Here is a 24,408-nt window from a genome sequence, read left to right as displayed (position 1 = left end):
GCCACACTGTCAGGGGTGTCAGGATAGCCTTCATTACGCCGGAGTGCAGAGCAGCATCCACCAGCCTAGGCGTTTAATGCTAGTCACTTCCTTGCAGGCAAAGCATGACCGGTGCTTCCCTTCCTCCAAATCTTTTCTAAGACCTGCTGACTCACCTTGTAGCCTCCGGGAAGTCAGCCCGAGTAGCTGGAGACGGGGTTCTCGGGAGGCATGGCTCCGGGAGGTGAAGGCTTCGGGAAGTAGGACTCCAGAAGGGTGGGGCTTCAGGAGGCCGAGGCTTCGGGAGAGCGAGGTCTCGGGGGGGGGGGGGGCTTCGGGAGGCCGGGTTTTGGGAGGCTGAGCCTTCGGGAGGCCGGGCCAATTAAGCCAAGGGAAGGCTTCACAGGTACGGAGAGGTACCGCGAAGGGACCTGATGACTTTAGAGGTCGAGACTTTAGCTGAGGGTCCGGAGATCAAGGCTCCGGAGGGACGTGGGTAGTAATCTTCAACCATTATCCTCAAGCTGGTTTATTTTCCCCCAACATCTCCTTAACAACAATAAATGCAAATCAACATCAAGTTGATAGACACCTTATAGATATTCAATATCCAAATGCCTATGGATATTCAGTATCCAAATGCCTAGTACGAATATGTACACAAATTCAGACGCTGGGTCATGGAAACAATTTAACTCCATTGTTTTGGGAAATACACGGAGTTAAACAAGATAATATTTTCACAAACTATATTGATTCCATAGAATCAATCAATACCAAAGACTACAAATTGTCGACATATATTTCTCCTCGAATGGCCATACACCTTCAATTGGATCTAGACTAAAAGTCCTAGGCAGACTGCTCCAACACTCAAATTGGTCAATCCAAATGTGGTAATTAAGAATAATTGATTTTGCTCAACAACACAATGTCTTCCCTACGGAAGCAGAATTAATTTTTATTCCATAAGGTGGTGAAATAGCGAGACTTGTAGCATAAGAGTTCACACTAAAACCCGACATCAATTACGATGCTACATATCCCATGGTATGTGTGGAAGTTGTATTATCATATTTGATATCATTGACAGATCAAATAAATTGGATAGATTCAGATATATAAGTCCCTAATGAACTTCACATTTTGAGTCTAAATACAAAACGCAATATATATTATGTATAGCTTAAAGTCATTCCATGACTTCAAGCAATTAAGTTAATTATGGTACAGCTGACTAAATAAGTTCCTTTCACAGAAGGGTTACTCCAACGATTGCATATGTGTGTTTATAATAAAATCTCAGTTGGATTTTGTATCATCTTCATACCACACACGATAAAATATGTAATCATCTTAAAGATGAAATTTTAGATGAATGATTTGGGTAAAACCAAATTTTGCTTAAGTCTACAACTTAAGCATATTCCTTCAAGAATATTTATCCATCAGTTCACCAATATCTAAATGACATTGGACAATCATATCCATCAAACACTTATGGTCATTCAATCCCTAAATATGAATCAAGATACATTCATACCTTAGGTTGACAATGAAAAGATATTAAACCTAAAGTTCTATATTTTAATGCCATCAAAGGACTCATGTATGTTGCAAATCGCAATAGATCTGATATTGCATTTGCGGATAACTTGCTAGCGTAAACCACGTAGAACTAACAACGCCATTAGGAGGGAGTCAAAGAGGATATCTACAGATATCTTTATGGCACCAAAGATCTAGATTTTTCTATCAGAAAAATCAAGATATAACCATATTGGAATATCCGGATTTTGGCTATATAATTGATCCCCATAACACCAACACACAGACTGATTTCATAGTAATATAGCCATTTCATAAGAGTCATCAAAATAGATTTCAGTGGCAACTTCCACCTATCATTCTGAAACATCACATACATCTGTATGGCTTCATAGAATGATCAACCACGTATAAGTCATGTGGTATTGGTTCTATTAAATCACACACCATTATCTACGAAGATAATGTTACTTTTGTTGCTCAGATGCAAACATGTTACATAAAGAGCAATATTAGCATATTGCCCATAAATTGTTTTATCCTCATGAGTTACAACAAAGTGGGAAAATAAACATCTTGCAAATTAAATCTTGTGACAACCTCGCGGATTTATTTACAAAGTCCTTAATAACTTTGACATTCTAAGAATATGTTTATGGAATGGGTATGCGGCGACTATGAGATTTGCAAGATTCAGGCGGAGTTGATCCCTAAATAATAACATGTTCATATTATATTATACTCTTTGCTTTTATGAGTTTTTCCTATACGGTTTCTCATATAAGGTTTTTAATGAGGCACTATCTATACAAGATCGTATGTCATATCTCTTATTTTCCCCATCGAGCTTTTTAAAGGAAGTATCAAAGATACATCTATTGTTCTCTAAACTCATGGGTTTTTCCTTTTTAAAGTTTTTTCTCATATGAGTTTACAAAGAGATAATAATCAATATATGTTGTACCCTTTTCTCTTTATTTTCCCACTGGATTTTAAAGGAGTTTTAATAGCATATCACTATTATTCTTCCTATTTTCCCAAGAGGTTTTTCAAAGGTTCTAATATGATCCATAGATCATAATTATTGTTCTCTAAGCTCACAAAATGAGTTTTTCCTATCTAGATTTCTCATATGAGCTTACAATGAGAGAATAAACAATATATGCCATATCATTTTCTTCTTACATTTTACATTGGGTTTTAAAGTAGTTTTAATGACATATCAACATACTATTCTCTCCTCATATTTTTTCCACAGGGTTTTAGCGGAGTTTTCAATAAGAAGTTTACATTACAGATAAATGATGAAGGGGGAGTGTTAGAATTTGATTACAATTAGTGATCAATTAGCAAATAAGTGTCTTGAGTGAAGGGACATGTCCTTTGGTGAAGAGACTTCAAATCCTTTCATTGTGTCCATTGGAGAGAGATATGTCTCTCCAATGACACCCCTTCATCATCATCATTATATATATATATATATATATATATATATATATATATAACAATTCATTGAATCATACAAGATTTTCATTCTCTCTACATTGCAATCCTACTCGCAATAGATTGTTACTCTCGAACGTGTTTCTTTTTTTAAAACACCGGTGTAACTAGATCACACATACATACTCATATAACATTTATCGAAGACCAAAGATGCGAAGATTGATGAAATTACCGCCGCCTGCACTAGGAAAGAAGCTACATGTTTCAACTGTGACGGTGGCCGGGGTAATTTGGATCTGCAAGGTGTTCTCAAGACATATCTATATCCATCCATGCTTATTTTAGAGATTCGTATGTAAATGAATTGGATATCAAAGATGTGTATTTTGTTCATTGAATTACTATGGTTCGTGGGGTAAACACCTATTTACAAAACCACTATGGAAAAATGGAGCATTTTTATTGGTTCCTAAATTACCTACAAATCGTCTTAACAAAATAATTCTACATTAACTAGCTATATAGTACTGTTGTATCTCAAAGGTTCTTGTCCTTTCTCAAGCATATAAACAAACTCGGTTTAAGAGTGGCCACATGAACAGGCAGTTATTGTAACACCATGGTTTTTAGAATTTGCAACTCTTTTTAAAATTTTCCAACATTAGTAAGTATCTTCACCAGTAGAATAGGTTTAAAACCTATTTTCATAAACAATCAATCAATATAGGTTATTATTTTGTGTGCATTGCATACTGAGTTTTGCTAGGAGCTAGGTAAATACATTATATTCTTTTTCTTTTTCTTTCTCTTTGGTGTTTTGAGTGAAAAATATTTTGAAAAGGTTTTATAAAACTTAGTAGTAAATTAGTTAAGGATCTTAATGGTTAGAATTCAAAATCTTTGATCATACTTGGTTCTTCTCTAGTTCAATTCAAATCTTATCCAAATCCTTGTTTAAAGTCAATCTCTCCTATTTCTCAAATTCTACCCAAATCCAAATTCAAATTCCTTATCTACTCCTATTCTTGTTCAACCTCATTTTTTGTTTCTCTCAGATTCACTCTAAGCTCAATTCAAATTCAAACTATATTCAAATTTCTCTACAAAAGTTTTTTCTAAAACCCTAGATATGACTAAAGTGCCTTTGGACTCAATCCTACCCAATCCCAAGACCTTGACCGGTACACAAGTCATCTAGAAGGCCCAACACAAAGGATCCACGAAATCTGTGAATATTGGTGGAGTCCTAGACAACCTCATCTTCCAATGCAGCTTTGGAGTTTAAGATGGTCTCAAATGCAAATTTTAACAATATCAAAGTTGCCTCATTTCGATTTGAACCTATGGAAGTTCACTTTTGGATAACAGATCTAGGAGTTATAGCCCCCAAAATCAGTGCTGCGCAGATAAATCTCAGTTCAAATAGTTTATCTTGTGACGCATTTTTGGAAATCAAAATTGCATTTCCAGAAGTTCCAATGGATACCAAAGTCGTAGATCTTTTCGAGTACTATAATTTAGAGTCTAGAAATGTGCAATTTGGAGTACGGACTATAGAGATATTGTCCTTAGAATAGAGAGCTATGAAAAATGATATCCTAACCGAATCGAACACAAATCCTAATCGTGTTCGGCTTGGATTCCACCTCAACCAGCCGCTCTTAGCCCTATAAATAGGTCTGGAACGTCCTCCCCTACCTCCTTTCCTTGCCTCCAAGCCCTAGCCGCCGTAGGTGCCTTGCCTGTGATGCGCTACATCATCGTCTCTGCGAATCCTCCTTTCCCGATCGTCAAAGCAAGGTGAGGACCCCTCCTTATCCTTCCTTACCCATGTTTTACCATCATACTAAGTCCTAACCCTAGCCAAAACCCGATCTACGCCGCCACGATCGTCGTCGCGATGGACAACCGCACCGTCGCTGATTGGCATCGACGTTCCCGGCTGACCGAAAGTCAAATCACCATCAATAGGATGCTTTTATAACTCTTCATTAGCATAGTTGACATTTATGCAAATTTAAAACCTATTACAACTTGTTCATTTATTTAAGCTTGCATGTCATTTATTTCCCACACTTACGGAATACAATATGTACTCACACTTGCTATTTCTATCCAAATGGACATCAAATGCTACTCAGATAATGAAGAAGAACTAGACTACTTTGCCGACGAAGATGAAGATTGCTAGGCTGGTAGACCCTCGTTCGATTACCTGGGGAAGATGGGAGCTTCGTTGTGTTTACTAGTGTATTTTAGTTAAAGACTTTGATGTCTTTCTATTTTGTTTAAGTTAAACGTTGTAATAATGACGCTATGTGTGATACACTGATGAAGTCGCTGCATGTATGAAACTTGATCCTATCATACATGTGGTTCACATCTGGTTTGTCCCTTTATAAAACCGTGTGTGACAGTTGTGTCTCAATCAAATCTATTTCCATGACAATATACGCAGATTCCAAAGTAAATATGTTGTTTAAAATCAATACGGTTGTTTCTAAACAAAAATTATATAAAAATTACCATATGCTATAGTTATCTGTGTCTTTTATCGTAGGTGAGGTGACGGTATGTGATAGCAGCGTTAGTGCTATAAATAAGGAGATATGATGATGATTAAAAGCCACATTTGCGATATTAGTGCTATTAATTATCAAAGGTGTGAGAACCGTCCAAATCGTACACGAGTTAATCAATTTGGCCGAACGTCCAAAAAGATGAAGTGCTCATCATTCAACATGCCATGTACTAACACACATCTAATGGCGTCCTTCACAGCCACACTTTGATTAAAACGAAAGAAATTCGAGTAGTCCTGATATGTGTTCAACAAGCTTAAGATCACGACACATATCTTTACAACAAGCATATCATCTCAAGACATAATAAAGTGCAAGTATTTGACTTAGATTAAATGTCTTAAGCAATATTACAAGCCACAAGTGAAGTGTCACAATTATGAAATTTTAAAGTTGAGAGATAACATAATGAGTTCAAGCTCTCAATAGACATTAAAACATACTAGAGAAATTATATTACAATAAGTGCACCACATATTGATTTAATGTCTATGCGCAGCAAAATATTAACCAAAATAACAAAATACAGTGGATCCATTTGTTCTAAGGCACCACCAGGTTAGCATCAAGATGACATCACTTATTCGGATACAAGCACAACAATGGTCCTCTGGTTGCTACACATATGCAAGGTTCCATTATTAAAGCCCATACATGTCAATTAAATCATGAGGTGAACTTGTTCATCTCTGTTCGTATCCATAGTTATGAGGATGGGATGCTACTTAATAATTCTTGTAATGTTTTGCTATTTAGAAATATGGGAGAAGGTAGCTCAAATCAGATACAAGTCAGACCACAAGAGGAAGGATGTCCAAAACAAGTCAGACTCAAGTCGGCTGCAACTCGACCTCCGATTTTGATTCGGATTTAGCAAACCACCGTGCAACAAAAGGAACATATATTTCTCATATGGAGTCCTATAGAAGTATTTAGCCATAGCTTGAAAATATTACAACGTAAACTTTCCAACAGATCCAGCCCCATTAATAGATTTGTCGTGAGCGACATGGAATCGTCTAAATGAATTGTCGCTGTAACAAATAGAGTTAGAGTCAGATTTTATTTCCTAGTTTGTGTCATAGAGTTTAGAGGGGATTGCATGCCCCGTAAATAGATGCTAGGTGCAGAAGAAATACTTGGGTTTTGTTTAGATTGAAGTTTAGCTCTTAGCTACTTTATTGTGTAAACGCGAGTGTTGGTTAAACTGCATGTTTTACTATCAATGAAACTCCACTGTATTGAGTATTCAGAATTCATGATCGAACTATCAGATTCCTATTCACAATTTCAGATTTCTTCGATCTTGTTTTTGCTCTTCTTCGGTTGCTTGCAGGAACAAATTAAATCTTCGTGGTTAGGTTGATCGTGCCCCGGCGTGATCAATAACACTCCAGAGTTGGTATATCAATTGCTAAAGTGCAACATCTTGTAGAATTGTAGTCGGATTGTCAATGTTTTCTCCACCAAAATTGATAGCTACCACTCTTATTGAATGATCGGGACTGGGAGACATAAGTTAAATTGTTTTATGTGAAGAGAAATTTAATCGACAAGTGCCATGAACTTCTAGTGTTGATCAACAATATAGACTATCTCCAAATAACATCAAATGCATAAACATAGCCTATATATAAATATGATCTTGTCAACATAAGAACATAAAAGAACCATCTCATTTCACCCCACATACAACCACATCGCACCAACTCAAACGATACTCTACGATTGATACAACAATTAAGAGATCCATTCAAAGAACATGGGGACTAATTAAATTATTTAATTTTTTAGTCGGGACCTTAGGTGGTTCTCGGAAGAAGATAGCGAAAAATATTATCCCTAAAGTCAAAACTAAAAGGAACGAATAAACCAATGCTTCCATAGATTCGATCTTAGTTTATTTACCAATGGACATTAAACATGCTCATGACTGAGAGCACGGTTATTCAAATAGTTCTTACACCCTACAGAGAAGTACTTCTCTACTCACATAACACGAGTCCAACCTCTTGGCACCTATGACAACCTTTTCCAATTAAGCCTAACTATTTGTACATACGTCTTGGTGTGGGAGCCACTTAGGTCCACTCCCAAAGCAAACCCAAGTGCCTCTATAAGCCTGCCCGCTCGCACCATAGACCAACAAGCCAAAGAATCGCAGCAACAAAAGGTATTCGGCTCATCTTAACTATATTTGGATTTATGAAAAGTACAGAAAATACTTAAGCCAACGGCACCATCAATCGGTGGTTAATCAACTCAAACAGGTCTACAATATCCAGGCTGAACTCCCTTCTTGAGCCACCTCTATCACCCACTCAAGTCTTAGCTCAACCCCACAATACTCATCATCTCAACTTGTCATTCTTGTGAATAATAATTAAAACCCTATACCTCACAAATGATAGGACAACAATCCATCGCTCGACTTTTATCAGTGACCTAGGCATGACTAAGCAAGTTTGCAATACTTTTAAGTTGGACATTAGCAATGACACCCGGTTAGAAGGATCAAGATAACAATGGTATCAAGGTGGCAAAACATGCAACAAATATGTTCTATCCACATTCCGAACATCAACTCGCTAAAAAATGCATATATGACACATAGCAAGTTGACCATAATGATATAATAAAAATAAAGGTGGAGTATCACAATCAGATTTGACATCAAGAAAACCCCTATCGCTCTCAGACTCGTTGATCGCTAAAAGAACGACATGCATCAAATTAACATGAAGAAAATGCTATGATATATACACCAAATGAAATAGAATTTTAACAAGTGATGAATACAATTAAAAAATCACCGAACTTAAAGATCATATGCTCATGGTATAAATATTTTAATGAGGTGTTGTTTAAAATGGTTCATTTATCAGGTCTATTTGTTTTAGCTTTGTATTATAAATAGCTATCTTTAAAAGCTGAAATTAAAAAAACAGTTAGATTGTATATTCCGTTTTTCAAAATCTGATTTTTTTAATAACAATCTATAATCTATCTCCCACCAGTTTTTTTATAGATCCTGACTAAAGTAAAAAATAAAATTACCCACTAATACCATTATTTTTGTTCCCGAAGTGATTTTTTTCCGTAGTTCTATTCTAATCCCGATCTCCTCCACTGCCCGGCTCTATCCCGATCTCCTGCCCCGCCCGGCCCTCCCCGACGCTGCCGCATCTCCACCGCCGGCTCCTCCGCCCGTCCCAGGTCAGTCTCTTCCCTCCCAACCCCGATGCCACGCGTTGTTCTTGCTGCGTTTCCGACAGGAGCAGATATAGGGCCCGTGCACGCTGTTCTTGGTATCAGCGTCTTGCGTCCCTGTTCTTGCGAATCAGATCATCCAACGGCCCCAGTTTAGGCATCCGTATGGTGAGAAGTCAAGCAAAATGCATTGCTCTGGGTGTCCTATGGTATTTGCGAAAGATCTTTTTCAGCTTTGTAAGGTTGGTTTTAATTGCAGTTAGCTTTTTTGCTTGTATCTCGCAAACAAAAAAAACTTCTCACTTGTAACTAGATGATGATATTCCATCAGTGCCAAGGCATATTTCTTAACATTTTCGTCCTTCCTTTTTGCATGTTAAGACTGCAGACGGACAGTTGTCCTTTCATTTGCAAGGTACATTGCGAACATTTTTGGTACCAAATATCTATATTTCTTCCACCACTCAAGGGGTTAAAATGTTGCTTCTTGTTGCAAGGTGGACACCACCGTACTGTTCCTTTGGGGGCTCATCGTTGGTATTGCTTTCGGAAGGCCACCCATATCCATCAGATGCCGGATGGTGCCGGCTGTTGCCTGATTATGATCTTGGCTTTGGGAGCTTATTGTTAAGTATATAAATGATCTTGGCTTTGGGAGCTTATTGTCAAGTATATAAATCTAGGCCCATATTGGTCCATAAAGACTCTATATATTGACATCAAGGCTATTGGATGTTGATTCTTCCCACAATCAGAGCCAAGGTAACATGCACTAGTACACAACACTGCTATACAAGCGGGTGGAAACACCTTTTCACAGACGTTTAGCGCACCCGTCTGGGAACGAAGGCGTACAGGCGGTTCCTTAAGCCAACCGCCTGTGGTATGTATTTCTTTCAAAAAAATAATTAGAATATATTTATTCTCTCCATATTTCACACACAGTTTCAATAACATCACAGATATCAATAGCATCACATGACATCACATATTTCACAAATTTCAATATTTAACACAAGTACAATAATATTCACAACATCACAAGCCTGTATTACTAAAAGTCTTTCTTCTCCCACCCACAAAGTCTAGGATGGCTAGCTAATTCGCCTCCGCGATCAGAGAATCTGCTGTTCTTGTGGATGACTTCGTGCATAATAAACCGGCACATGTCACGTTGGACGTTTTGGATATCTTTGTCCGTGAGAGATTGGTCGGTTTTATTTTGGACTATCCGTGCCTGGATTGAAAACACAACTAAAAGAGTTAAAACACTACTGATAACGAAAACATAACCAAATAAGAATATACATGCGTAATGATAACTTACTTCCTCAGGGTTCGTTGTGTACTTCCCATTTACCCTAACAAACTCGCAAATATAATATCCATAAAGAACACTATTGAAACCTTACTTGTGGCACTTCAAATAAAAACGCAACGTATTCATTAATTCAATAAGACTCTTCATCATAAATAGCAAGATGCAAGCATTAGAAGTGTGTTATTACCGGAAAGTGTGTACGGACCGCCATCGCATCCGGCTTGGTCGTATCTGTATCCCACCTTTCGTTACGTACCACATGTAGGCACTACTCAAATGCCAATAATTAATTATCAATTCATAAATGATTTATAAGAATTTTATGTATGGGGATTTCTTTTACCTCTGTATAACGTCAATGAAATCTTGGTAGGATTTTTGTTGAAAATCGGCTGAGTTAAGGACCACGAGCCTGCTTGACTTTGGCATCAGCATTATACAAATATAGTGATCGCTACATGAATACTTATGTTAGATTCATGATCGATCAACTAAGTTGAATACTTATGTTAGATTCTTGATCAATCAACTAAGTTGAATACTTACTTGCACAGTGCCTTTTTCTCCTCAGGTGTCAGAGAGTAGCTAGCCCCGGGAAGATAATGTTTCCCATTTGGTCTGTCTTTAGGGTGTAACTCTGGCCTGATTTCAAAATGCACCAAGTTCTTACGTGACTTGATTCCATCCTTTGTCTTGCCCGGTATGTCTAGTAAGAGGCCAAGGATGCTATCACACACATTCTTCTCAACGTGCATGACATCGATGCTATGATGGACGTCCAAGTCCTTCCAGTAGGGAAAATACTTAAAGAAAATTGGCATCTTCTTCCACAGCGTGATGGTCGGCATCTCACTTTTCTTCCTCTTTTTACCCTTTGGCGGCTTCCCAAAAACAACGTTGATGCTACTGACTATTTGAAACACTAGTGCCCCGTTGTGAGGTTTCGGGCCAGTATCCTCCTCAACCGTGTTGTCAAAATATTTCTTCATTTTGCGGTATCTGTGAGTTCTGATTAAGAACCATCGGTGTCGCGTGTACACTACTTTCTGTGAGTACGAAAGGTACACAAATGCGGTTTCATCCAAGCACACTGCACATCCTTGCTTCCCTTTAACCTGTCCCAATAGGGAAAAAAAGGCAGGATAATCATTGATGGTAACGAAAATCATGGCTTTTAGCGTGAAGCACTGTCGTCTGAACTCATCCCACACCCGGACCCCCTCGTTCCACAGTTTTGCCATATCTTCCATCAATGGTTACAGAAACACATCTATATCGTTGCCAGGTTGTTTCGGTCTTTGGATAAGAATGGACAGTATAAGGTACTTCCGCTTCATGCATAGCCATGGAGGAAGGTTGTAGATGGCCAGCACCACTGGCCAAGTGCTATGTGAGGTGCTCATGTCACCGAAAGGATTCATTCCGTCGGTACTCAACGTGAACCTTACATTCCTTGGTTCTTCAACGAACACTGGATACATGGCATCGAACTTTCTCCATTGGCTAGCATCAGCGGGGTGTTGAAGCTTAGTTCCATCCTTCTTGCGCTTATCAAAATGCCAACGCATTAGTTCAGAGTTCCTAGGGTTCGAGTACAAACGCTGCAAGCGGGAGATCACTGGTAGGTACCACATCACCATCGTAGGACTTCTTCTCTGCTTCTCTGCGTTGGAAGAAGTGTCTTCTTCGTCATGACCAGCATTACTCTTCTTCTTCTTCGCGTTGGCGGAAACATCTTCGTCCTCACAATCATCATTCCTCTTGTACCGACTTGCATTGCACACTGGACATCTATCCAAGGCTTTGTATTCTTTACAGTAGAGGATACAGTGGTTCGGACACACGTGTACTTTTTGCACATCCAATGACAACGGGCAGATAAGCTTCTTCGCCTGATAAGTGGTGGTGGGCAAGGAGTTAGGCTTCGGAAGCATGTTTGCCAAGAGACTCAACAATCTGAGAAACTCTTGTCTGACCATCCATTGCTGGCCTTCAACCTTAGAAGTTCAAGCACCGAATGCAATACCGTAAACTCCTTATCACAGCCCTTCGATTCCTCATACAAAAGTTTCTTTGATGCCTTCTGTAACGCCTTGAAATTATCTAAACCTCTCGTGTCCCTTAAAACATGCGGTTCTGCGTGGCGCAGCATTTCCTCCAGATCAAAATCAGTATCATCATCCATCATAACATCAGTGTCGCCTTCGACTGCTCCCTCATCATCACCCACTTGATTAGCAGCGATGTCCTCATTAGGTTTGCTTGTATGTTGTTCGCCGTGATTGGATCAACACTTGTAATCCTCAACAAAACCTCTCAAGATCAAGTGTGATTTGATTATGCTTGATTTGTCCCACAATTTCTAGTTCTTGCAGTCAGAACATGGATAATATATTTCCTTTGTCTTCTTAGTCATAGAGTCATTCTCGGCGGCTTCAATAAAAGCAGAGAGTCCTTTGATGTATATTTCTCCATGTCTTGGCGCATCGTACATCCATGCTCTGTCCATCTTTAACTTCAACCACAAAATTAGATACATTAATTAATTAATTAATTAATTTGAAAATCAGAATAAAAAAAGAATTTTTTAAAAAAGAAAAAATGGGCTTGTTATGATTATAATATATCTACACAATTGAATCTACATTGGTGCAAATTTATGGCACAAAATAATGTGAATTTAGATCTAGATCTAGATCCAGATCTGGATTAAAAAATCCTCATTCATGATGAAACCTCCTAAGGCTAAAAAACATCAAATTCTAGCTACATTTTTAAAATATAATGCTAGAATCATGTGAATCTACACAATTAAATCAATATTGGCAACAAATTTGAGCTAATTTGATGATCTAAATGGCAAGAACCATGAGCACCTCTAGATCACATTTAAGCCCTAATTTAGCCTTAAATCTAAATCTAAACTTCAAAAAAATACAAGCTAGGGATGAGATACCCATACCTTATTTGGCTCCTCCAAGGAATTCAAAAACAAAACCTTCCCCCCTATTTTTCAAATCCGCTGCCACTTGAGAGCTTTACTGTTTAGACAATAGTAGAGTCTTTCTGAATTGAGCACCCGGAGACGATGTACTATTTATGGTGCTATTTTCACAGGCGGTTGACATAAGCAACCGCCTATGAAAACAAATTTTCACAGGCAGTTCCTTATACCAACCGCCTATGGAAATAGCTCCATTTCCATAGGCGGTTGACATAAACAACCGCTTGTGAAAATGGTGTATTTCCACATGCGGTTCCTTATGCCAACGGCCTGTGGAAATAGCTCTCGCAGGCGGTTGCTTATGTCAACCGCCTATGGAAATGGAGCTATTTCCATAGGCAGTTGGCATAAGGAACCGCATGTGAAAATTAGTTTTCACAGGCGGTCCTCAGCCGCACGGGACCATAACCACTTTTTCAGTTGATTGGTCCTACGAACCGCCTGTAGAAATGAAACCTAGGTGTCTCAGAAAATAGCTTTTGCAGTAGTGATGGCATCAGAACCTAGGATTAACTAATTTCTAATCCTGATCCATTTTTCAGTGCCATCATGTTGTCATGTCTTTTCAAGTGATGTCGTGCCGCCCCGACCCCTCTGCATTCGTCTCTTATCATGACCCATCCGCCTACCACCCCAACTCCTCTATTGCCTTCATCGCTTGTCGTGACTCATCCTCCCACCATCGTTCGACGCCCGTCACGACCACTCGTCCTTCATTAGTCACTCGTCCACCGTCATGTCGTACATGACCTACTTGTTGACGGCACCGTCTCGGCCAACTATCCTCCGCTGCGCATTCCACCCATTGTGGTTCGCTAGCCATTGTCGTCCACTGTCGTGGACCCGCCTCATGCCGTCATGCGAATAGCGTGATGCCATACGTCATGACCTTGTCCCTTGGAACTCTAGCTCCAGCCGCCTCCTATAGCAAAATTAGTCACTCCTTCCCTGCCACTCTTTCCCTAGCCACCGTGTTCCTCCGACGTCCCCATCGTGGAGACCAGAGCTACCCATCTTTATCTGCTACCACACGTAATGGCCCATCGCCGCACTTCTTCCTATCGCCGCCTCACCAGGACCCACCTCAATTGTTGTTGCTGCTCTCTTGCGGCTTGTGCAAAGAATAGGGAAGGTGTTCATCTGACTCTAGAGGAGAATACTTGTCTTCAGTTTTTCTTCAGTTCGTCAACTCTGAGGGCACTCTTGCTCAGCTCTCATGCCCTAGGGATCATGCTCAGAATGGCATTGCTGAACGCAAACATCACCATCGTATAGAGACTGCTTGCACACTCCTCATTGCATCCTTTGTTCCTTCTTATTTTTGGGGACAAGCTGCTTCTATAGCTGTTTATCTTATTAGCCAGTAGCTATCTTCAAAACTGGCTAGAAAATGTTCCGGTGAGGCTCTTTTTGGTACTCCTCTTATCTATGATCATCTTCGAGTTTTCAAATGTACGTGCTATGTCCTGTTTGCACCTCGTGAGCGGACTAAATTGATTGCCCAGTCGGTTGAGTCTGTTTTTGTTGGATATAGTCTTGAGCATAAGGGTTATCATTGCTATGATCCTTCCTCTCATCGCGCGTATTTCTCATGATGTGAATTTTGTCAAGGACCACCCCTTCTTCTATTACCCCTCCACTCAACCCTGATCCTCTATCATAGAATCAACTTTTTTCTATGTATTCGTTCACCTTTATCTAGTGATGATGCCTCTTGTCGATGATTTATGAACCACCAATCTTACAAATACATGAAGGATGTAGGGGAACTCCCTGTAATCGAATCGTACACCAAAACATAGAGATTTATACATGTTTAGGACTCTCCAGAAATAATAGCCTACATCATGTGGTCTTGTATTGATCTGATACAATATTACAAGAGGGGTGAGGGTCTTGACTAACCTAGATGGACCTAAACCTACTCGAGGGCTCCTAGCATGTAGTTTCGGTGAGAAGTCAATGTAGATTGTGAGTATAGAAGGATCGAGAGGTTGAGGCTCTTGTAGGCTTAGGGATTGTTGGTTGGACCTGTCCCTCACAGGGTCCCGGGCTCCATATATTGGTGATATGCCCTAGAGGTAATTATATTGATGATTGTATCATATCTATGTTTATGTACTGTTGGAGCAAGAGTTCATCTTGCTCCAGCAAGTACAGCAAGAGTTTGCTCTAAGGAGGAGACTTAAGCTTGGAGACGATGTTTGAGAGGAAGGAACACCACTAATGTATTGATTGTAAAGATATGGATTGGGTTAGGGTTGTATCACAGGAAAACTCTGTGATTGTGCTCCTCCATGCTGTGTTGAGCGTGTCCTCTTTTTTCCCTTTTTCTTCCAGGTGACCACAACTGTTGGGGGAAATAGACCAGCCTGAGGATAATAGTTGGCGGTCTCTATCAAAGGTCCCTCCAGAGCTCTTGGCCTCTAGACTTGGCAGGAGGCCCTATCCCCGGAGGCTACGATTCCCTTCAGATCACCTCTCTGGCTCATACGTGGCCTTCCAAAGACTTGAAGCTACAGCAAGTACCCCCGGATCCTTCGGCCTCTGAACTTAATAGGAGACCTTATCCCCAGGGGTTGCAGACCCCTTCGGGCCGCCCCTCTGGTGCCCGTGCAGCCTTTCAAAACCTAAAGGCACAACCGGCCTCTAGAGATAATATCGGGGAAGAAAGGACACCCCCTCTCTGTTGCCGACCTGATGCAAGGTGATGAGTGATAAATGCTGGTGCAAGTGGTGCTTATCCTGACACCCCAACACGATCCAACTCATCTTGACACCCCCGGTAGAGCAGTGCCGGGCCGTAATTGGCAACTGGCTCACCCCTCAGGGGGCAAGCACCAACATAGTTACCACAGTAGATATTTATCTTCTATGTAGGGTAAAGATAGTTATCCAGGATAAGGGCCAGTAATTCGGCCAGGACCTATATATTTGTACATCGTGATAACTTGTACACTAAGCTACGTACTGCCTTATAAATAGGGGGTTGTGGTCACCTAGAAGAAAAAGGGAGAAAAGAGGACACGCTTAACACGACAAGGAGGAGAATAATCGCAGAGTTTTCCTATGATACAACCCTAGTCCAGTCCATATCTTTACAATCAATACATTCCTGGTGTTCCATCTTCTCAAACTTCGTCTATAAGCTTGAGTCTCCTCCTTAGAAGAAACTCTCATCGTACTTGCAGGAGCAAGACGAACTCTTGCTCCAACAGTGCTGCCGTCCGTGGGGATCTCGAACACAGAAGTGCTAAGAGAGGTAGGAATCCACCAGAAAAACCACCTATGTGCTAGCCACCATATCCACCGTTACAACCATGCAACTATACACGTGGTCGTCTCAGCCGTGCGCATCACATATACCCTCCAGCCCTGCTGCCATATGGGATGGCGCTCCTCCAGCCTTGACCAACCCAGAAGCTTGGGTCGATACAGAAACTCCAGACGGCACGGAGCCCTTCCAGCCCCTACATGGCGAAGACCTCGCTGCACCAGAAGAGGTCGCGGCCGAGGTCGTAGCCAAGCAGTCTGCCTTCTAGTGGTTATGGGCGGTCAAACCCTAGAATGTCCCCGCCTAAACTTGGTCCCAAGGTATCTCCTTCGACAACACCTGGGACGCCCTGGCCGAGCTTACACCTTCGGAGAACCTATACACCCAGTGTCCTCCTTGCCCCCCCTGTAGAGGAAGGTTCTGAAGAGGCGCAATGCCCTGGAGTGCGCAGACCCTGACTGCGCCTCCGATGTAGCCCTTGAGATGCCAACTGCACATAGGGAACCCCAAGCCCACCTCGTCCGAGGAGGCGTAGTCGGAGCCACTCCGGCTCCAAAAACCGGTTCGCGAGACGACCCCGACTGTCTCCCCAAAGAAAAGGAGGCCCTGGGGAAACCACAGGGTCCAGGGAACGCAGCCCTCAGCAGCGACCTCAACGTTAACCACAAGCTCCAATACCCCCGGAGGCATACGGGTGCATCCTACACGGACCAGGGCATGACCAGAACACCAACAACTACCGGACCCTCATGACCTTTCAGGAGGAGTACCTCGAAAGACAAGCAGGATACCTGGCTAGAGAAGGAACCAGTGAAGGACGGCACAAGGGTCGGAAGCCTGGGGGAACTCCCGAGAAGATCCCTGGCCCTCCGACCCCGCTCCGTCGCCACCAACTCCGCTACCTACAGCGCAATACCCCAGCGATGAGGACTGAGTCAAGCATGCCGTCGCCAGGCTCCGGGCGGATTACCTCCGGAGCCGGGCAGCGGCTAAAGGCCGAGGGGGTCGAGGACTACCTCTCCCGACTGGCCTTCGGGCTTTGCCTCTGACACATCGTTGCTAGGCTCCGGGCGGATTACCTCCGGAGCCGGGCAGCGGCTAAGGGCCGAGAGGGTCGAGGACCATCTCTCCTAGCCTAGTCGTAGGCCTCGAGGATTTCAAGCCTCAGAATAAAGGTTTTACTCTGTCAAAGGTACGCCTACGCCCACTATTACCTATAGATAGTTTACCTAGTTGGTCTATCTTTCATACAATATGGTAAAAAATATGTTGGAGGCCTCCAACCTTACTGCTAGAAGCTTTTACAACAGATAGCCATTAGGTAGGATGGTAGATCTAGATTATGTCCTTGTTTAGCAGTAAGCAGTAGAACTTAAGTTACATTTTCCTTTGACATGAGTTATGAGTAGTCATCCAACCTAGCTATATCTTATACTACAATTAGCTGCTTACTACCAATAGTAGACTACAAAACTTAACTAATAACGTAACCATGCAAAACCCACATCTGTAGTTGCGCCGCATGCCTACGTCACCCAGAGGGTAGATTTTGCCAGGGTATCCTGGAAGGCATTGCATAGCCTCGGCAGTGTCGAAGCCACACCTTGGGGGATGTCCCCAAGGCGATGATGCGGTGCTCTGAGGAATGCTGTCGCAAGGAATCTTTGGGAGGCGTGACACCTAAAGACATTGCTTGCCTAAACCTAAAGTCACCTGAAAAGGTTTCCCGGAGGGTAGGCTTTGCCCTGGTAGGCAGTGGAGCCCACACACCTGCAGTAGCATGGCATGCCTAGGTCACCCAGAGGGCAGATTATTCCAGGGTGTCCTGGAAGGCATTGCACAGCCTCGGTAGTGTGGACGCTGCATATCAAGGGACTACCTTGATGTGAGGATGCGATGCTCTGAGGAATGCTGTCCTAAGGAATCCTTGTTGCACGACATGGTTATATACCGCGAGCATAGCATGCCTAGGTCATCGTGAGGGCATCAAGCCTAGGTTTCCTGGAAGGCATTGCACAACTTCGGTCGTATAAATGCCACGCGCCAAGGCACACCTTTGGTGGATAGTATTGCGGTGCACCCAGGGCATTTCCTCATGAGCACGATGAGCCTACACACCGCGAGTGTAGCATGCCTAGGTCACCTGGAAGGCAAGGCTGCCTAGCTTTCCTGGAAGGTATTGCGTAGCCCCGATAGTGTGTAGAGCCTTCAGCGTTAATACATGCTGAAGGGGATACAAGACCTCTAGCAAAAATGGAGTCTTACAAAAGGATACAAAACCTCTGGCAAAATGGAGAGCCCTTTACAAAACCCCCGCCAAAAGCGGAGTGTCCTACAAAACCTCCGGCAAAAATGGAGAGTCCTACCAAACCTTCGACAAAAGCGAAGAGCCCTACCAAACCTCCGACAAAAATGGAGTGCCCTTTACAAAACCTCCGGCAAAAACAGAGAGTCCTACCAAACCTCCGCAAAAGCAGAAAGTCCTACAAAACCTCCGGCAAAAATGGAGAGCCCTTTACAAAACCTCCAGCAAAAATGGAGAGTCGTACAAAACCCCCGACAAAAGCGAAAAGTCCTACAAAACCTCTAGCAAAAATAGAGAGCCGTTTACAAAACCTCTGGTAAAGACGGAGAGTCCTACCAAACCCCAGACAAAAGCAGAGAGTCTTGCAAAAGCTCTAGCAAAAATGGAGGGACTTCCAAAAACCTCCACGAGGCGGAGCGTCTTACAAAAACCTCCACCAAACAGTCTTGCAAAAGCTCCAGCAAAAATGGAGAGACTTCCAAAAACCTCCGCGAGGCTGAGCGTCTTACAAAAACCTCCATCAAATAGTCTCACAAAACCTCCGCAAGATGGTGAGGTTCCAAAAAACCTATTGTACAAAATCCCGCGGCATCTTGAAGGAAAATGCCTCTTGAAGCCCACTAGCCCCCGACAGGCATAGCCAACAGACCGAAGAGGTATGGCCCGCATGACTGAGACACATATGGTAACATGTAAAGTCACTACCCTGCAGTCTCATCAAAAGACATGGTTCATACATTGTTTATGAAGGTCATGCTAACAATAAGTAAAAGTCCACTCTTCGTGGCACGGGAAATAGTATGTATCCCCAGCTAGTAGTTGCAGGAGCCGGGCAACGCAGAAGGCCGAGGGGGTCAAGGACCACTTCTCTCGTCTGGCCTTTGGCTTCGCCTCCGACACACCATCGCTAGGCTCTAGGTTGGGCAGCGGCTAAAGGCTGAGGGGGTCGAGGACCACCTCTCCCATTTGGCCTTCGGCTTCTCCTTCGACATGCCGTCACCAGGCTCCGGGTGAATTACCTCAGGAGCCGGTTAGCGGCTAAGGGACGAGGGGTTCGAGGACCACTTCTCCTATCTGTCCTTCGACTTTGCCTCTGACACGCTGTCACCAGGCTTCGGGTGGATTACCTCCGAAGCTGGGCAGCAGCTAAGGGCCGAGGAGGTCAAGGACCACCTCTCCCGTCTAACCTTCGGCTTTACCTCTGACACGCCGTCACCAGGCTCCGGGTGTATTACCCCTGGAGCCGGGTAGCGACAAAGGATCGAGGGGTCGGGGACTACCTTTCCCATCTGGCCTTCGACTTCGCCTCCGACACGCCGTCGTTAGGCTCCGGGTGGATTACCTGCAGAGCCTGGCCGTGGCTAAGGGCCGAGGGGGTCGAGGACAACCTCTCCTGTCTGGCTTTCGGCTTCTCCTCTGACACGCAACCGCTAAGCTCTGGGCGGATTATCTCCGGAGCTGGTCAACGGCTAAGGGCCGAGGGGGTCGAGGACCACCTCTCCCGTCCGGCCTTCGGCTTCACCTCCAACATACTGTCTCCAGGCCCCGGGCGAATTATGTCCAGAGCTGGGCAGCGGCTAAAAGGGTCGAAGAGCACCTCTGGACCTTGTCTCCCAAGGTTTCATATGGGCTTTGCTGGGTCAAAAATCTGGAACAAATTTGGAAGAAAGCCCTACCAGCACCGAGCCCGAGGAGCACATGATAACCAGAAACAATGAGGTCGCCACCACTTCACCTAGACCTCCTTAGTTACCCTGTGTATCTTCCACCACCAGATTCCCGAGGTCACCTATCCCCCGAAAGGAACGAAACCGGTGATGATCTATTCGAAGGCTTGGCATGTCGGTCGTCCAAAAAACTAGCCATCGCCTATGAAGGGGACGAGGAAAAGCGGCTCAACGGCATGAAGGCACGCAGACACGTGGTCCCCTACTCGAAGAACCCCCTCACGCTTTGGCCCAAAAAGAGATTCAATCGCCCCCAAGGGTCCAAATTATATTATTAAACAAATCGTGCATCCGAAGGACGTGTACAAAGAAGGAAACAGTACAAAGGCCGCTGCAGAGAAGGCAAACCTTGAGAGAGCAAACCAGTGGAGAAAGAGTGCAAGGTGGCAAAAGATAACTATGACCCGCGGTAGGGTCATAGTCGAAGGGCAGAACAGGGCTGTCCACAAAGCACCCCTGAAGGCCACCTTCGCTTCCTACGGATCCCAGTAGGGGCCGCACATGGAGTGGCGTATACACCTCATCCGCGGCCTACCGCCACAGAAGCTGTTGCAATAGCTGACCCCCGAGCTGTCAGAAGACGAGGAAGAAACCGAAGGAGCCACCGTTGGGTCCTCCTTCTGCTTCTTCCTAGCCCTCGCCACCGAAGTTCGCTCCTCCTCATCACTATCCCTTCGCAGGAGATCCCAGTTGATTCTCGTATCATCATCCGAAATATCAATGATCTCGATAGGCATGGTCTCCCAAACTGGGGGTTGGGCAAGGGCAACAGGCAGCTGTCCACCCCGCAGGGACGAAAGTTGGACGGCCACCGGCGCCACCACCAGTGGCCAAAACGGCCCAGCCCCAGTAGAAGTAGTTGAGATCATCGATGTTTTCGAAGAGGATGAAGAGGAATACGATGCCATATTCAAAGACAATTTAAGTGTTCGCTCGAGGGGCGGTGATGATCCAATCGGATGACCCCTGCTTTATACCCGGGCCAAGCGACCACATTCGCCTAGGAAGAGAAGTAGAACCAACTCGACGTAGCTCCATGGCGTCCCTCATTAATCTCTGGAGGCCCGTAGCCATATCCCAATCATCCCATCAACATATGGCAGCATCCCATGGCAACACCTCATTTTCTCGCACGAATGTCCCATCACATTAATGACCTAGACCCCTTTCGATGCCTACCTAGGGTGTGGGCACAAGACCCTGGATAAACCCACGCATTATCCAGTCAGAAATGCGCCCTTGACACATCCCATCCTACCGTCCTCAAATGGGCAAACGTGGGGATTCCCTGATCCCATACGTGATCCCCCACACTGACAAACTCAAATGGCGGGAAGACCCATCACCAAAATAGTCCAAAGAATCTAAATCGTCCTTAGCACGGACCCCAGAGCGCATCACCTCCACTGACGCCTCTCTGGCCTTGAATCCTGATACCATATACTCAAACTCTAACAGGCTCCAGAACGTACCTCATGCTGGACATCTTCGGTCTTCCACTGCAACTTTGACGCCAACTACACCTCCGACCTCAGCATAACCCCAAGGTGTGCCATCATCACCAATGCACCATCAGCATTGAGCTTCACCATCAACACCCGCAGTTCCAGCCGAAAAACTCCTTAGAGATAGGGAATGGCCTTTGGGCATTCTTGTTACGAACCCAGGCTGGAGTTGGTTTTCCTCTACATCCTCTCACCCCTCCAAACGTTGAGGCCAGAGAATGAGGAGGTACTGTTGGGGGAAAATAGAACAGCCTGAGGATAATAGTTGGCGGTCGCTATCAAAGGTCCCTCCAGAGCTCCCGGCCTCCAGACTCGGCAGGAGGCCCCATTCCTGGAGGCTGCAAGTCCCTTCAGACAACCTCTCCAGCTCATCCATAGCCTTCCGAAGACTCGGAGCTACAGCAAGTACCCCCAGAGCCTTCGGTCTCCGAACTAAATAAGAGGCCTTATCCCCAAGGGATGCGGACCCCTTCGGGCCGCCCCTCCGATGCCCATGTAGCCTTCCAAAGCCTAAATGCGCGACCGGCCTCCAGAGATAATATCGAGCAAGAAAGGACACCCCCCTCTCTGCCACCGACCTGTCGCGAAGTGACGGGTGATAAATGCTGGTGCAAGTGGTGCTTATCCTGACACCCCAACACGATGCAAGTCGTCCTGACACCACCGACAGAGTGGCACCGGGCCGTAATTGGCAGTTGGCTCACCCCTCAGGGGCAAGCACTGACATAGTTACCACGGTAGATATTTATCTTCTATGTAGCGTAAAAGAATAAGGTCCAGTAATTCGACCAGGTCCTAGATATTTGTACATCGTGATAACTTATACACTAAGCTATGTACTGCCTTATGAATAGGGGGGCGTGATCACCTGGAAGAAAAAGGGAAAAAAAGGACACGCTCAACACAGCATGGAGGAGCATAATCGCAGAGTTTTCCTGTGGTACTCCCCTAGCCTAGTCCATATATTTACAATAAATACATTTGTGGTGTTCCTTCCTCTCAAACTTTGTCTCCAAGCATGAGTCTCCTCCTTAGAAGAAACTCTTGTCGTACTTACTGGAGCAAGACGAACTCTTGCTCCAACATGTACTTTTGAATAATATGTTATTTTGTTCCTTGGATAATTATCATTGACATTTATTAGCAAGTATGTGACTTGTTTGTAAAGTTGTTTGTTTTATTGTGAAGGTATTCTAAATGATCCCTAGTCTTATATCACTATGTGGCACAATAATGATTAACAGACTAGCACATGTAATGATTGATGATCATGTTTCACAGATCATATATTGGGATATCAAATCAATAATGTGAACACACGTTAGAAAACATGATGTTGGATAGACCTACCTTGAGATACTAATGGTATTGTTATATGATGTGTTATCAGTTGTAATCTCAAATGGCACACTTAAGGGATGTCAAATGCTACTAAATGATTGGGTAGTCATAAATGTAGCTTTCGGGTTTGCTATGAAACATTCCATGGGTGAGTGATCAAAATGGAATTTATCCCTCCTATATAATGGGAGAGATATCTCTGGGCCCCTCAATGTGGTTGGATTAGAAAGTGCATGACCATGTCAATGCGATTAAAGAGTCAATCATGAAGTTTAGTAATTTGCTACAAGATTGAGTGAATCATCAAGCTATCACAAGGATGGCACGTGTCTTGCCTTGAGCTTTGTTAGTACCGCGAGGCAAAGGGATTGGTGCATGTGTATATCAAGGTTCAAGCGATATGATCTTTATGTTTATTTGGGAGTCAATAAGCCCTGCTAGGGACTGCAGTTGATTTTGGCTCCGGAAAGGGGTTTTCAAGTCATAGCCATTTGTACATAAACCTAAAGGGTTACAAACTTAATGGGTTGGAACATGACACAAGGATTTTATCCATAAGTGGGTTTAAACAGATTGTGATCTGTGAGGGAGTAGAATCCTAATGGGATTCCAATATGGGAGCCTATAGTAGGATCTATATATGAGGAGGCATGAGTGGGCGTGTACGGTTAAGCCACTCTGAAACCCTCGCCACACATTCTCCACCTAGTGGTACGTGCGGTGCTATGTCACGCTTGTTTTTCCCCTTCCCTCTTTGATCTCTCCTTCTCTCCGTCTCTCTCTATTGTGTGGGACCCATCTGTCAGCTCTTTCCTCTTCCCCATCGCATTCCCTCCTCTGTTGTCCGCCTGTTGGAAATCCGTCAAATCCGTGCATGAGTAATGGAAGGAGGCCACGTTCATTTGGAATCCAGCGCCGCAATGAAGACGGCCGTCACACCGGTTCGATTTCATGAAGGAAAGTGGATGAGAATGAGGAAACCGTGCCCAATTTTTCCGCCGCTGCCATCAATCCTCACTGTCCAGCCTAAATTCACCCTCCTCCCTCTTTAAAAACTTGATTCACCCCTCAACCGAGCTTCTTTGCACTCCACCGCGCCCAAGTCCTCAAACCTCATCGACCAATCGACGTCGAGTTCCGCTACCGTGGCTGAGCTCCCGAGGCAA

The sequence above is a fragment of the Phragmites australis genome, chromosome 1 (genome assembly GCF_958298935.1).
Source record: "Phragmites australis chromosome 1, lpPhrAust1.1, whole genome shotgun sequence".
Lineage (NCBI taxonomy): Eukaryota > Viridiplantae > Streptophyta > Magnoliopsida > Poales > Poaceae > Phragmites > Phragmites australis.
Note: the sequence above shows the minus strand (reverse complement) of the source record.